General features: G+C 51.0%; 1 protein-coding gene across 21 annotated transcripts in view; it reads right to left on the reverse strand.

Moving 5' to 3' along the window:
* Positions 1 to 16507, reverse strand: part of NCOA1 (nuclear receptor coactivator 1) — a 277952-nt gene that overhangs the window by 132527 nt on the left and 128918 nt on the right. The window contains exon 1 of one of the 21 annotated variants that reach the window (XM_090023084.1): positions 5673 to 5841. The exons of the other annotated variants lie outside the window; for them this stretch is intronic. The gene's annotated coding sequence lies outside the window, so the exon portion shown is untranslated. Of the gene's footprint in view, positions 1 to 5672; positions 5842 to 16507 lie in introns of those variants that run through there. 21 annotated transcript variants of the gene reach the window in all.

Consider the following 16507-nt stretch of genomic DNA (forward strand, 5'->3'; position numbering starts at 1 on the left):
TGTGGAGCACCTGCTCCCAAATCCGGTAGGGCTTTCTGAACGCCGTGCCACAAGTCGAGAGCAGCTTAGCTGCAGTTCTGCAAGGGTGTGTGGCGGCACGGCTGGTGCAAAGGTTGCTGCAGATCATTTCCCGTGGATAACCAAAGCCCTCTGGGTCATGTGTAGGCAAGCCCCGGACACAGTGCTGTACTGCTCCTACTTCCCTTTCTCCGGACAACTGATGCAGCAGAAATGTGGCAATGGTTTCTGCTACTGGGCTGTCCATGGCAAATAGAAACAGCAGACTTGTGCCTCTGAATTTTCCACGAACTTTCAACTACTTCAATTTTGTTAAGCAGTTCCCTGGAACAGAGGCGATTCATATTAATTCAAGCCCTCCCTTTTTTGATGCACGTGCTAGGCTCCAGGTTCCAGAAAGCAGGGCAGATAAAATCAGCACAGGGATGGATCACAAAAGCATCTGACAGCTACCTGAATAACTCTGCAGCCTGAGGCACTGAGTGTCAAAAGGAGGTACCATACATCTTGCTGATAACGTTGGAAAAGAGGAAATACTGGATCTAGCAGCAGCCCGTCTTAAATCTGCAGCTGGAACTCACCCCCATTGCCAAAGACAGAGCTCCGCTCCCGGGCAAGGCCGACAAGCTTGGGAAAGAGGAGCCGCGAGAGCGCTGGGATAATCGCGCGTGCTCCCAGCGGTCTGCGCGGGCCAGTTGCATCGCGCTCGTTTTCTCCAGGCAGTCCAGGGAAAGGCAAAACTTCAGGAAGCTGCTGTGAACAGTAGATAACCAGGTGTTTGAGGCTGAAGAGTGAGCTGGGAGGTGACTGCCAGCTCCCTGAGACCTGGGGAAGAGAAGTCCAGGGGTGCCATCAGGACTCCCTATGGCATGGAGAAGGTGCATTTTATTTTTAAGCCGTGGCAATAGGAGAGAGGGCTGTCAGGCATTGTAAGGGCACAGCAAATACAGCTGACAGTCATCAGGTTGGAAGAGAAACGATATACAAAATATTCTGCTAAGTGCCAGGACCAGCGAGACACATAAACTGGACCCAGAACAGTGCAACTGCATCCAACGCCCCGAATAACAGATATTTTACTTTCATGGTTGAGACCACACATTTAATTAAACGCAGTTGATAATTAAGGCTTCCAACCAATCCCCACATCTGCAGCCCTGCTGGCGAAGGAGATCTTCATTTTTTCCCAAAGATACTGAGAAGGAGAAATGGGTCTGCAGGGTTTTGGGTGGTTGGGTTTTTTTTCCTCCCCCTTTTTCTGGGTGTTGTTTCCTCGAGGGCTGCTGGGACTGGGAGGTCTGTGCAAAGAGCCCAGGTGGATTCAGCGGCGCCGCAGGCTGCTCTCTAACCAAGCCCCAGGGTCACGGAGGAGCGCTCGGGGAGGGGAGAGGACTCTTGTAAACAGAAAAGGATCGGTGCAGGGAACGGCACAGCTGGAAATTACACGTCAGTTCGTTATTTATCTGGCTGAACCCTTCAAAGCATCCCAGGCCCGCACCAGCAAGAAGAAAGGCTGCGACGACTGTCAAACTTCATCGGCTCCTCGAGTCCCCGTGCTCGGTCGATGGGGCTAGCGTTTAGCCTGACGCGTCGTGGAAGATGGGTACAAAACAACTGTTAGCAGAAACCAAGTACCGGAAGACTTTTTAGCGCGACACCCCCCAGAGGATCATGCCAGAGAGGCGGACCTGTTAAAGGAGGTAGCAAGGAGCAAATATAATTGCATCATTTCATGCCCTTTGAACAACCTTTGGATTCTGATGTTTTTGCCAGGCAGAATAATGAAAGTCAAACTAATTAAGCACTGAACATGCCCACACTATGGAGTGTGAAAATCTCAAAAGCCTGACAAGTTTAGTAGGAAGCACTCAGCTCAGAGCTTGGGTTTCGCACTGCCATTTGGGGGGCAACCACGAGGGTGCAAAAACCTGCAATGCCTTTTTTTAAAGGCGTTAATTTAGAGTTCTCAAACAGACCCAGAGAAAGGAGGCGGCTTGGCAAAGTCTCCAAAGGGACAGGTAGCGAGTACACCCCTCAGCCGGGACATTTAAGAAGCAAGCAGACTAAATTGCACTCATCTTGCTTGCACTTTGTCTTCTCAGCAAAATCCATGGGCAGACAGGCCAGCAGGGAGTTGGCCCAAAGAGTGCAACAGCATGGGTGCCCAGCTCTGCAGGGGAACCGACCCATTTAATGATGCATTTTTGATCGCTGCCCCTGCCACTATAAAGCAGCCTCGATAGGAAGGGAGGGGTTTACAATCCACCATGGCCCCCGCCTGCTGTTTGGCTCTACAAAAGTGTCGGAAACCACTGGGTTTGCTCCGAATGACAACGGCAAGCTAGCACATCCCCCAGGAACGGGGCAGGGGCATGCTACTATGCTGCTACCCACACGGCACATGCCTTTCAGGTGGTTGAACTGTGTAGACCAAAGCTGCCTTAAAGCAAAGCATTTCAGAGCCATGCCTCCCTTCTCCCTGCCGCAGGTTTCACAAGAGTCCCAGCCCCACTCACGCCACTCCTCCGCTGCTACGCGCTGGAGCCGGCACGCGCTCTGCTACCCTGGGAGAAGATGGCACAGCCAGGAGGGTTGTCTTCTGTGGGATCAGCCCACATCTCCGACATCTTCCTGGACACTGAGCGCCAAATGAAGGGCCAAGGCAATGCAAAACTTGACAGCCCCAAAACTAAAAGCTTTCCAGAGGGACCGTCACAAGGGCACTAAGCCGTTCCCCATGTTGCCTTGGCTGATCACTGCACCAAGCGCCCGCTGTGAAAGACACCCAATGATTAGGGCAAGTTTCTACCAGAAGAAGCCAAAATACATTCTCCCCCAACACAGCAAGACATCTATGTCCATGCACCTAATAGGATTGCATTTCTGCTGCCACCGCAGATCCCAACCCCTGCCAATAAAAGCAATTATCTGCCTTTTTCTGGAATGACCTCGCCACATGGCAGGAATGGAAGGTCATGCATGTCCCTAACCAAGATCCCGTCTTCTTGCACAATGTGTACACGTGCAAATCACTGGAGGACATGCCAGTCATCACGTGCTATGCCATCTTGGCTTGTGAAAGCTTGCCAGGAACATCCTCTGATGATGCCATCTCACCTTGAAAAAGACCGGATCAGCCCGAGAGTCCAGAAAAAGAGTGCTTCAAAGCATCCACCTCTTCCACCCTCCATCCACCTTTGACGTTCCCCATTTCCGAGCAGGGTAACGGAGGAGGCAAGCTCGGACGCATCCCAGTTGGATTGTCGAGACAGAGAGGAGAAACACCAATGGTTTCATGGTTTGACAGTAGGAGCTTGCTGAGGTCCCATCCTCAACACACCCACAGCCCATTACCGTTATGGGCTGCAAGGGCAGACCAGTGAAAAATGCAGTGATGGCAAGTAAAGAAGGCTGGTTTTATGGCCAAGATGCTGGACTGGGACTTGGGCAATCTGGATTCAGCTCCCAGCTCTGTCACAGACTCCTGCGGGTAAGTCATAATCTCCTCGTGCCTCAGTTTACCAAATGGACCCCACTCTTTGCCTTGCCTATTAAGACCATTAGGTCTTTGCGGTCTGGACTGTCTTACCGCATATTTGTACAATGCTTAGTACAGTGCTACCCTACTCTAGGGGACCCACCACCATGAATACAATGAGATAGCATAAAGACTAGCAGTATCACGGCAATACAAGGCTGCAGTGCAGCACCACATACTGAACACTCGACGGTTGTTCCTGTGCTATTTGGTGACTAAGCTGCTGCTGTCAGAGATAAAACGACAACAGGAGGGGGATGCAGCGAAGTCTGGAACTGGGGAATGGCTATTTCCACCCCAGGAAGGTATGCAGCACTCGGGTGATGTGAAAGCTGTGCAAATGCCAAACCCCGTTCACCACTCATCCACTTCTGTGGCAAATATGGGCCAAGTGCATGACTTTCTGGGCAAACGCAACGCTGCGCGGGGCTCCGCTTTGTAAAACACCTTGCACAGGCAACAAGCTAGGGGCAATGACAGCAGCAGTAGGAGTCATTTGCACTCCAATAGCATTTATGTGCTAGGTGCTGATCAGACACAGAAAGACACAGTCCCTGCCCCACCGAGGACGTTAATGCACCAGTTGACACACGCACAGCAATCTCTCGCAGTCGTGAATCCGGCCGCCCCGACAAAGAACAATTAAAAGACAACAAATAGGTCACAAAGCTTAAAAAGCGTTGTGGGATCTGGGCTTCCACCTGACCTCTTAACATGTTGTATAACAGACTGTATCCCACTGCTCTAGGTACGGTATCGGGGCATCATCAGAGCTGCGGGTGGGATCTGAACAACCTACCTTCTACCCCCAATGTCAGTGTACTACCATGGTTTTTAACATTTGCAAATAATTCCCAAGCGTGGGGGTTCAGGGATCTCACAGCACATCTCAAGTATGCTTCCAAGGCACGGCGATCTGCACAAGTACATTTGCACACGTACTACAATGCTCACAACAAGCAATCCTCTGGGCAGATTCCATCTTTGAAGGAGATGCTACCTCCGGGAAGATGCAAATGCCATTGTAGACACTCACATGAAATATGTGGCTGCGTGTACTTTTAATTAGAATAATACCCAGACAGGGCTTCCAGGAGCGGTGTGCAAGACACCGTGTGCTGTACTGTCCTATTCTACGAACTCGCCCGTCTCCCACCTCCTTCCCTCTATCGCTGCTGAAGAGCACGGCACCGTGTCAGCAAACAGCGACATGCAGATCCACTGGACTTGCTCTATTCCCAAGTCTGACTCCGGGATTTTCAGAAACTCTTGTAGCCCCTTTAGTTGGGGAACAGATGCGAGCACACGGCAGCATTCAGATCCCATTTTTTACACAATCATGTAAAATTAAATTTCCAGCATCGGGAATATTTCCTTCAAATCGTGCAATGGTTTCTAACCGAGATTCCGAAAAAGCTACACATCCATGTGAAATCATTAACTTCATCTGTTGCTTTTACTTCTTTCATCAATGATTAACGAATGTTAAGCAATCAGCAATTTTTTTTCTTCTAGCAAGGAGTGCGCTCGCGCTCTCTCTCTTTTTTTTTTTTCCAACTAATGTCCTTACTTCTGCGATTTGCTGCGAGGATCCTTGCCAGATCTATCCAGCTTAAACATTTACACATTGATTTTCAAGGTCACTGCTGAAATATGTAATTTTCTACTTAGCACGTTATTCCAAAAGTGCACACAGCATTATTCGGCACTGGAAGAGGTGGGAGGAGGCAAAGTGAACAGTACTAAAAAAAGTTCCATCATTAAAAATTAAAACAATAATAATAATAATAATCCAAGCTGAAATGCTCCAGCTCAGGCAGCTTTTTCCTTTGAAAATCTAAATATAATCACTAGCCGGGCATTACCTTTTATTTGCGCTGTTGCATAAACACTGACACAAGTGACATCAAAGGCGTCCCTGCCTTGTGCAGAAACCGCTCCGATCTCCCAGCAAAATGCAGTTTGCCTGGAAACAGCTTCGGTGAAGGAGACCGGAGATTAAAGCGCTGGGGGGCGGGGAGGGAAATGCTGAAGGCTGGGAGCAAATTTGCTGCTAGCTCGCAAGAAAAGAAAAAGCACATTTTGGAGGCTTAGAGAAATCCGACGCTCCCCTTACCTGCGAGATTTCCAGCTAAACCAGTCTGCGTTCAGGCTGAGCAGCAACCAGATGACTAACATGCTGTTGTGAAGATCGCTCTCCCTTGCGCTCGCCCTCCCTCTCTTCCATGTGCTCCTGGTTGTTTGCAATACAGTCAGCGTGCGTACTCTCCAGCACATGCTGCTGCCATGACAGGCGAAGGATTCGGAGCCAGCTCTCCCACTTGATTCCCACACCAGCTGACTGATAATTAAACTAAATACATACTGCCCGAGCCACTCGAATGCAGCCGCTCTCCTGGGACCGCCGGTGCCACCTGACAGACGCCGCCGAACGGGAGGGAGCGGGGCGCGTTCACCACTGTACTGGGAGGGTTTTTTGAAGCAGTTTGATTACATTTCACGAATCGCGCAAGCTTTGAACGCTCAGAGGTAGCCTGACTTCCACAGCAAAGAGCACAGAGAAACCTCTGAAACCAGCCATTGCATTTTCTGCCTGTGCGATGCTGCAAATTTCCAGCTTTTAACCTAGCCAAGTGCCTCTCCGGCCCCTGTCAGGGTCATGTCCAGGAGCCCCCCAAATATTAACCCACTTCGCCTCAACCACCTCCCGCCAAGGTGTGGAGGGACGAGCTTTACAGGTGGAGAAACTGAGGCACAGAGAAAGTAAGTCATTTGTCCCAAAGCAGACAAGGCTTTTTGGGTAAATCTGGTATCTTTTATTAAACCAGAATATCTTTGATCTCTTCCAAGTCACAGAAGGAGCCCTGAAGCAGAGCTGAATCCTAAATCTCCTGAATCCCAACCCAGTGCCATTGCCATCACGGAAATAAACCCTACACCAACAATCACTCCCACGCATGGAAAATGAGCAAGATCAATCAGTTATATAGTTACTAAGAAACAGGTTTTCGTGTCATTCTTTTGGGGAGAAACTTCTGTAAACCTGTACTTGAATGCACACGCTAACCTCACTACAGCCATCCTTAGAGACCCCAACTGAGAATCAGTCCCCACTGCACAGGTACATAACAAAAGACAGACCCCTTTTCTTAACCTCCTTGAACAAGTTTAATTAAAATATTAGGTGGGCAAAGAACAGCAAGTCTGGTCAGCCAGGAAACTAGAACCACTTCATTCACTAGTAGGTTCGGTACTTTGACCCAACTCGTCTTCATTGCAGCACGGCAGTTATTGCTGTACCACCGTGACCCAACTGGTCTTCACTGCATCAAGGCAATTATTATTGTACCAATGCCTCATTTGTCAAAGGGTAATAACCTACTGCTCTCAAGAAGCAGGGAAGTCCTTGTGCTAGTCCACGAGGTGAAGGCCTGTGCGTCGGTGCTGGAGAACCCAGGCTCCTGCCATGCTGGTGACCCATGGGTCAAGGAGTGGAAAGTATCATCGTGTCACGGCAGCACAAGTCAAGCGGACAGTAGCGGTTCTGCAGGCTGTTTTACTGATGGCACCAATAAAGCATAAAGAGAAGTCTCTCAGAGCCTGGGCTATAAAATGGCTATGGCCACAATCCCGGTCATTTCAGTTTAGGGCTGGGGGGAGCGCTCGGTCCCCAGCGTGGTAGCTGAACAGTTCAGTCTGGATTTCCAAGAAGTCCTTTCCCCATTGCCACTTGCGCTATGATCTGGAAGAGCAAGACTTGCTTTTGCGCTCTTTTCACCAAGACGGAAGAAAAACCGCTTCCCTAAAGTGGAGAAGTGAAATAAAGCAACAGCAGGCAAAAAAAAAAAAAAACCCAGGGGAAGGGAGAGAAGGACAACAGGTGAGGGAGAAAGGACGGGAGTGTGTCGCTGAGGTGGGAGGATGCATGATGGCTTTTCTTGCAGTCCCTGGAGTTGCATTACAGCAGGATGCAGAAGCAGCCACCGTTAAGGGAGAAAGACGACAGGGATGGGGAGAAGACGACCCAGGACAAGCTGTTGCAAGCCTGAGAGTTATAAATAACAGAACGGTGAGTTTTAAGTGGTTCCTAAAATGAGTAGTGTCCAGTGGGCTATTTTTAAGGCAGGTTGGTTGTGGGGACAGGCCTCTTGATTCACCTGAGAAGAAAAACAGCAGGGTCCTCCATGTGCTGACTGGTCTCTCCTGGCTCTGGACGCAGAGAGCGGGCTCACAGGAGTCAAGTGGAAGGGAGATAAAGAAGGTGGAAGAAGGTTTCAGAAGGCACAAGGCTGAGCCTCTTGCACATGTGAAATGCAGGTACAAGATCACACAACGGGGTCCTTGTCTCCGACTAGGGTTTCTCAGCACGACGACAATCCAAGAGGAGAGCGCGAGAGCTGTGCGGCCCCGGCTGGAACTCACTTGTCCAAGGGGAAAGCCTATTTTCTCGACACCACGGACACACACAGATGCAAGGCTGGTCAAGCAAGGCCCCCCCCGCCAGATACCCACCCGGAGCATGGGTGTTGCTGAAAGGGGATGAAGGGAGGGGCATTTCAGTTTGTCTGCTCATCGTGGTCTGGGAATCTTCTTTTAATTCACAGGCTGCCATTTTAAAAAAAAAAAACACCAAACACCATGTGCTTAAATAAAACTGCCGAGTGCATAACAGAAATGGGAAAACCAGAAATATGATAAATTTGGGTAGTCTGCCAACAAATTCCACCCCTTCTGTAGTTCAATTTTCTTTATGACTTGGGTAGCAAACCTGCCCTTTCTGGAATGGCCTGACTCCAGCAATGAATTTGATTATAGCTGGTGTGATAGACAAATGATTAATAGGTGTCTGTTGTAGCTACATCTGCCTCTTCAGCAGTCGAGCATCTGAATGTTAACCTGGGTGGAACGACCAAATTCCAAGTGGCTTAGATTATATTCTGCCTACCCAACATTTCCCTGTGGTTTCAACCACAGAAGTTATTTTTCATGTCCTCTCCTCATATTCTTCCTGAACAAACTTGTGTTGTTCGTACCACCCCAGAAGCAGCTGCATTTTAGTGATGGGTAAGCAACCCCCGCACAATCCAAATCCAGTTTATACACTGGTGAGGCAGCTGTCAGAGAGCTTCGGTGCAGTCGGAAGGGGAAGAAAACTCACAAAACATCTCAAATGAAGACGAAATCACCATCCCTGAAAATGGATCCTCTGACGCAGTTAAATAAAGGCCAGGACTCCAGACTGCAAAGGAGAATTTGCAGAAGCTACAGAACTGCTTCAAGGAGTTTGAATTTCATTTCCTATCGCATTCTCTTGAGCGTGGTGATTAATTACTAGGGCTGCTAAAAAACAAGGGAGTGGAGGGGAGTGAATTCCCTGCCCGCAGCACCATGCCCCAGCGCTCGCTTGCTACTAATCCATCACCCATACTGCTGATAAAGGAGAGGCCGAGGCTACTGACCACCTAGAAGAAAGTGCCTCCAATTTAAACTGCCTGTGAATCGGTGACTCTGCCCAGCCCTCGCTCACTGCTATTGTAAGGCCCCTGATCCTAGAGCCTTATCCACCCTGGCTGTACCCTCTCCTGGAGCAAGCTGCAAAGTAACACCGGGACTGGGGCCATCTCTACAGTAAGGAAGCTCATCCCAGGGCAATAACTGCACTGTATCTTCTGACCAGTGCCCGGTCCTACGTGAGGCTTGCCTCTCTGCAGCTCACGCTCCCATACGGTGGTCCCAACACAAATGACATTAAGGCAGATGGGTCCCAGGCTAAGCACGTGTCTCGATGCTGGGCGGCCTGTGTGATCCACCTAGGGGCTCGCATTCAACATGCATCAATTCTTAATGTTAAAAGGGCTCTTGCATCTTCTGATCTTGAAAACCCACAGGCGCTGCTCCATGCATTGGCTATGGGCATAGGAGCAGTCACCAGGGCTTGCCGGTACATCTGCTGCTTCACATTACATGCTTTTAACCTGCATCAAATGGAAGCGAACCAGCGGTACCTTACCCCTCAATGACAAAAGGCTAAGTTACCACGGGTTAGCTTCCACTTATCCCAGGGGAAGAAGAGTGTGTACAGCCACCAGGGAGTTACCGCGGGGCAGCTGATGTGAGGGGAAGCCTCCTGCCCCGTCATAAACCATCCATACACTTGCACCCATTGACTCTATCTCGGGACGCCTCGCACCGCGGCGTGGAGATGCCGCGCGCTTCGTTTAGCTTTCAGCGCCTGAGCGGTTGCTTTGGGATGCCGCCTGGGATCCCAGAACCACAAAGAAGTTTTCGGGCGAGGAGGAAGGAATTGGCAAAGTTGTCCTAAAGCCTGTTCTTCACCAGCATGTTCCCACAGCCCGGTACGCCGGGGGACTCAGCAGAGAGGATTTCATGTTAAGCCACTCCCTTTCATGTGTGCTGCTCTCGACTAAAGGAAGAGGCAGCTTCTGCAGCATCAAACAAATCAGAGCTCTGACTTCCCATATAATTATCTGCACTAAAGCGGCACCTTCAAGACCCAAGTATGTAGCTGGGCACCACTGGGCCTGCCCTGCACGCTCTGTACACGGGAGCCTCTGCCCGAAAGCCTGATCGTCGAAGCAGTAATCTAATGATGGGTGGGGGAGCTGAGGGGGCAAGTGCTGCCTAAGGATGCTGCAATGGAGCTGGGACAGGGACCGACCCCCATCCTATCCCTCCTTCAGCCTGCTGCCGCCCCTGCTCCGACTCCAGCAGCGGCAGGGAAGCAGTGGCAGTGCGCGGTGGAGGAGCTGCTGTGGTGGGGGAGCAGGAGATGTCACCCCTTTTTTCGCTGCCAAAAACCAGTGAGCTTTTTTTTGCATGCTTGACACACATGGCAGCAAAAAAGGGGCTGACATCTCCCCCCTCTTCCCTCCCACAACAGCTCCCCATCGCGTGCCAGCACCACTTCTCTGCCCTCCTCAAACCCAGAACCGGAGCTGAGGGGGTGCAGCGGGCCAAGTAGGATCCAGGGCACAGTTACACCTTTGAATCCAAGTTTAAAACAAAGGACAGAAGATGGACACATCAAATAGCAGGAGCAGCACAGAAGAAGTGGGGCTGTAAGCGTAAGAAGTACAAGTCACGGCATCCCAGCTGCCAAGGGCTTTGCAGACATTAGGATGATCATTAGCGATCAGCAAAACCGAGGTTTTAGAATTTGCCCTAAAGACCCAGGGCCAGATCGTCTGCCTCCATGCGGGCAAGATGTTGAGCTCATTTTTTGGCAAGCCTAAAAAGAAGGTGAAGCAGTGGCACGCGCAGAGAAGACCAGCCTCAGCCTAAGACGCTTTGCAGTGTAATAACGGGAGAGGTTATTCGTAATGCAAGTGAGGACATATAAAAATATTAAACCTGACAGCAGCTCTTTAAAGGCTGAGTTGATTAAATGGGCCCGGGAAGGTGCAATTTCATTCTCGGGAGGAAAAACAAGGGTTTGCTTGTCCGAGGCGCTGACTAGCTTACAGCGAGCGCGTGGCAGAACGTGAGGAAGAAAGGAGAGGGGAGCCGACTCAAGGATGAAAGGCACCCTCAGGACAAATAAAAGGCACGGCGAATGCTTCAGGTCTTGAAACCGCTTGGTCAGAGGGCCAGCGACGCAGCGACGGGCTCTTCAGCTGGGAAGCATTTGTGCTTCCTTGAAAAGGAAACCCCAGCCTGGGTGCAGGACCCTCGGAGACTGGAAGTGCCCTCCAGAGATCTGGCCTTTCCCAGTGACTGCCGCCCGTGCTGTGTTAAGTCCCTGTCACGCCAAAGCCTTTGGTCGCTGCTTCCTACATTGCAATTCACACTGGAAAACTGCATGCAGGCTTCCTCTGCCGGGAACATGCCCCTGCCCCCCTTCAGTGCTGCATCTGGTTTTAGTAAGAAAAGAAGCAGGAAAGCAGGAGTAAAGGCTGCGATCTAGTTGCAAGGGTTTCTTCGACGGCAGAGCAGAACTGACTCCATTGCATCATTCGCCTCTGTACACGCTAATTATTTTAACTCATTAGGCACTTTAAGAAGACATCCATAAATTAGCCATTGGGACTAACATTTCCCCAAGGGGCATGTCTTTCCTTACACTAGGTCGACCAAAAGTTCATGCGGCAGTCCAACAGCGTCATGGCCTGAGCCACAACGACCTGGAAGACCGACAGAAGCTTCCCCGTTGCAAGAAAAGCTTCGGTAAGCGGAGAATGACCAGAACCGATGGACAGCAGAAGAGCGTGCAGGGCGTAGAGATGGACGTCAAAACCGCATGATCCTTGGACAGATGCTCTTTGACGCAACGTCAACACCCGAGCAGCCTCTCGCCCTCTCCACGTGGAAGATGGCGGACGGGGCGGCCACCAGGAAAACACTCCCAGTTGAAAGATCAGGAGCAAGACCATCTCTTTTCTTTTTTTCCAAGAGAAGAACGCAGTTTTATGCCTGCGTGTCGGTTCGGCCAGCGAAGTCTGAATGCGCCCATCCAATGTTTGTTCTCCGGTCACTCCAAAATATTGTGAGAAGCGTGGAAATAAATTGCTAGATTATGGCTTGTTTCTGAATGCCAGTGATGAAGTTTATGCTAGATGCTTTGCTTAGAAGATTGTCAGCGCTGAATGTTTCCATTTAGTGCAGTTCAAAAGACTAAACTTTAACACAAGATGTGAACTTAATTAATTTCCCCAGTCTGCTCCACACACACAACCAGACACAAGCACATTTGTTTAGAGGCCAAACTTCCCCCCATATCTCAGGGCTTTGGCTTTATGAACAGGACACCAATGAAGTTCAGCTCAAATGCTCTTTTCCTAGGGCTCCTCAGCTCACATCCTGGATCCTCCCACACAATCGCTCCTAAATCCTTCAAAACGGGGCGGGAGAGCGAGGCAGCAGGCACCCCTGTTAGCAAAAACCACCTCCTCCCCTTCCCAGCTAGATTAATCCCTGTGGCCGAGGTGCAGTATTTTGGCCATGCACTGCTAGCTTAATACAACCATCCCTGCCACTGCAAACCAAAAACCACCCATGTCCTCTCCTGAAAGGTTTGCACAGTGTTTTCTTATCGTCCACGATCGTGCCCGAGACCCATACTCGAACTTCCCGGACATACCCAGGAACCTCAAGTCCAGGTTTAATGGACTTAATTGTGGTGGTTCAGATTCAGCTCGGCCTTTGCAAGTCCAGAGCAAACAGGCAACTCGCTGCTGACTATTAAACGTGGCTTGCGATGTTCTGCATTAGCTTCCTCGTTATTCACCACCCAAACTCCGTGTAAGCAGCTGCAAATTTCCCCTGCCCTATCCCCATCGAGCAGTTCAAGTTTTGCCCTGGGGAGCTCCTAACTCTTCGGGGGTGAAAGAGTCAATCGTAGCTGATAAACAGGTCCGCTCTGGGTTTAATATGTACAAAGACCACCGAGGGGGCGCGTTATGCAATGTGTTTGTTAGGTTTGCAACACAGCTTTCTGCCCTCTAGGGAGTACCCTGAAACTACACCTTGTTTTCCGCCGGATGGCAGGCTGGGCTCGAGCCAGGTACTCCAGGGGCAAGAGCTGGTTCGTCCTAAAGAACGGCACTCTCTTACGCAGAAGCCACACAGTTAAACCCCAAAGCACCCACTCTATCCTGCGACGCCGGATAAGCCACCACGCATGCCTGCGTCAGAGCTCGACCGAGTCCGTGTGATCGAGGCCCTCCGCGGCTCCGGGATGGGAAGGGTGAATTCAGCTGCTGAAACTGAAAGTCAGCCTGGAATTGCTAAGCGACAAAAACAAAAGATGTTCTTCCCGACGGATGCTGCGCGTATTGTAAACTCTGCAGTGGGCTGGGGCAGCCAGAGGAAAGCAGCGCAGGAAAAAGGAAGAAGAGAAACCCCAAGTCCCTGCCCGCCAACGGCTCGTGCCCGTTCCAAAGAGAGCACGTCCACGCTGGGGTTTTGCTAGCCCCCAGCACCAATCCACAGCCCAGCTCAAAAGCCTTCGACTTTGCAAGTTAGCGGGGACGGGAAGCTAAAAGGAGGAGACCACAGGAGAAAATCCTTCTTCTCTTATTTTGACAACCACAGGTTGGGTCGTTGGTTATGAGAATACAAGCAAACGGCTTTCAAATGACAATTCCAGGGGCTGACAATAAGATGCAACTTAAAAGCCTGGATTTTCTAGTGCAGGCAAAGCTCAGTTTATTCCGTGGGGACAGACTTCGGTCATCCCTCACGTGTGCGCCCGATGCTGGGGGGTTACACAAGGGGCTCCCCTACCTTTGCTTTCTTTGCTGTAAGTTGGCGTTGGGAAAGTTTCCTGAGCTCAGCGTTTCTTCGGCGAAGCCGCTGTACATGCCATCTGTCCGGTATACGTAGTATGGGGCATTTCCTGCCCTGCAGAGATCAGTCTACCAGGAAAGGGTAGGAAGCAGGAGCGCTCCAAAGCGAAGTGACTTGCCCAAGGTTACAAAGCAGTCAGTGGCAGAGTTGGGAACAGAGCCACGATGGTCGAACCCCCAGCCCAGTGTCCTGTCTGCTCGGCCGCACTGCTCCCCAGAGAATCACACGTCGGGGGATTCGTGTCAGGGGAGGCTGAACCGCTGTCCCCTGTGCCCAGAGCAGCACCCCACCCACCCCGGCTACCCCCCTCCCCGGGCAGCACGCGCTGTCCAAAGCAGCATCCCTTGCTGGGCCAGCCGGCAGCCCTCATCTGTAAGGGATCCCCTGTAGTGACCGTGATCCTGCTACATGCTGAGAAGCTGGCAGACCTATGAGACCTCAACGCAAGGCCATGGTGCTTGCTGGCCTTGCAGCTGAAAAGAGTGCTCTGGAAGCGCGCTGTCCCGACCATGCCACTGCACGCTTGTGCAAAGGAGCGGTCGTCTCTGCCGCCCATCCCTCCGAGCTGGCCTGCTCCCGCTGGAAGCAATTGGCTGTTTCTTTAACCTCTGCTTCGCACACTTCCCGGCTTGCATTTACCTGCCTTGCACTTTCCCTCTCCAAAGGGCTTCACAGACAAAACCGTTAGAAGCAGCGTGCCACGTGCGGGACCTCCCCCTTAACAGGAACGGGATAGATATCGCGCTGCCCTTATTATTTTAATGTTAATACCTCAGAAGAGGTTTCACAACAGAAATAATTATAAACCAGTTATGAAAATATCCTGCCTCCCATGGAGCAGAGGGGACCTCAGGGTTCAATTATGTGACAAGAGAAAACAATCAAGCGATGCCCTGGGTCCAGTCCTGCTTTTTCAAATGGGCTGCCTTTGTTATTCTTATCTAATTGTAATTGCTTAGGTAACCAGACTTAATTGCAAGCCAGCTGTGACTGGGGCAAATCCACGGTACATTGGGTTTGATATCCGCAGCCCTGCCAACCTCCTGGGCTGATCCGTTACCACTTACTTATTGCTCGCTTTTAATAGATGCCATCCAGGGAGCCAGACCTAGTCCCAATCCAGAGAGAGCAGGATGTGGCCCAGTAAAAACACCAAAAAGATCCAGGATGTTTCAGACTGAAATCTGAAGCCTTTCCCCCCGCCCTGCAATCTGTAATTCAAAGGCTGCTTCAGATCGGTTTTGAATTCTGCAAAATTACCAACCGAGCCGCTTGGGGAAGAGGAGCCTGGGACAGGGGCCCAGAGTCAGGAGACGAGAGACACCCGTTCCCGTCCTGGTCCAGCCACAGGCTTCCTGTGCGCGACCCTCGGCAAATCGCACCGCCTCCACGGCTCAAATTCTCCCCGTCAAGACCTGGAAAAAGGACGCTGCTTCTCCACTTCCCCGCGGGGTCGCCACTACTAGGCACACGGGTTAGGGAGAGCCCCGGCAAGTGCTTAGGAAGGCCAGGACTGTGGGTCCACACGTACACATCAGCACCACGTTGAAGGCAGCTGCAACCCAGCCACGAACAGGCTGCGAATCCCACGGCAGGCGTGGCCTGTAGCTGGGGGCCAAACTGCAACCGGCTTTCATGCAGAGTGGGCACAAGGAACGTCCCGTGCCCGTCTTGCACGTGCCCCCCGTGGGCAGCTGACAGCCACAGCCCCAGAGCACGAATTACCCCGGAGGCGGGCGATGAGCCCTCTGCCTCAAAAGGAGGGACAGTGGACCCTTCTCCCCCCCCCCCCGGTCCCCACTACGAGCTCCCAAGTGAAACACCAAATCCAGCCTCATGCATGAATCATTTTAAGCGAGGGGGGGAAGTGCGCGCCAATGTTCTTGTCTGCGCTGCCATCAACAGCAGTTAAATCAAAATTATATACTACCGGCAAAGCAATTCGACAAAATAGCTGCATTACAGAGGAGTTTGCAGAAGACAGCAAGCAGCCACATGTACAAAGGGGCAAAACCAGGAGGAAAATTGGAAATTCTTAACCCGTCGGAGTCCACAAAGTATTTAATTCTGCTTGAAGACACACACCCGCAGACACCGACGCCAGCTCTGCGTGTCTAAAGAACCTGATGGGGTGGTTTTCTTGTTTTGTTTTGTGCCAATGGCTTTGAAAGCAGAGCACGCTTAAGGTGGTCCAGATCTCATGGCAAATTCAACGCGCAAACTGCTCAACTGGACCAGAGTAGCTGAAACGAAGAGGGCGCCTGTCTGTGAAATGACGGAAAACCTCCCGCTCAAAAATCTTACACGGCATCAGGATAAAGCACAACGCTTTCTTCTAGGTACTGCTGACCTCTGGCTGCTTGTGGCCGGATGGAGGCATATTGCCTTTTGCTACGCCGTCTGAGGGTTAACTCCTGCCTGGTTTTCCTTGTGCAAACCGTCTCACTGAAGTCATTGACCAGGCGGCTCAGATGAGAAAGGCAAGTATTATTTGGAGGGCAAACCGCTATTAATAGCCATAGCAGCAGTGTTTTTTCATACAATGCGTAATTAGTCTCTGGAACTCGCTGCCACAGATTATCATTAACACCAAGAGCCTGGCATGATTCAAAACAAGATTAGACATTTGTACAGCAAGGAAGAATA

The sequence above is a fragment of the Crocodylus siamensis genome, chromosome 1, assembly GCF_052110815.1.
Source record: "Crocodylus siamensis isolate JL-2025a chromosome 1, ASM5211081v1, whole genome shotgun sequence".
NCBI classification, from domain to species: Eukaryota; Metazoa; Chordata; order Crocodylia; family Crocodylidae; genus Crocodylus; species Crocodylus siamensis.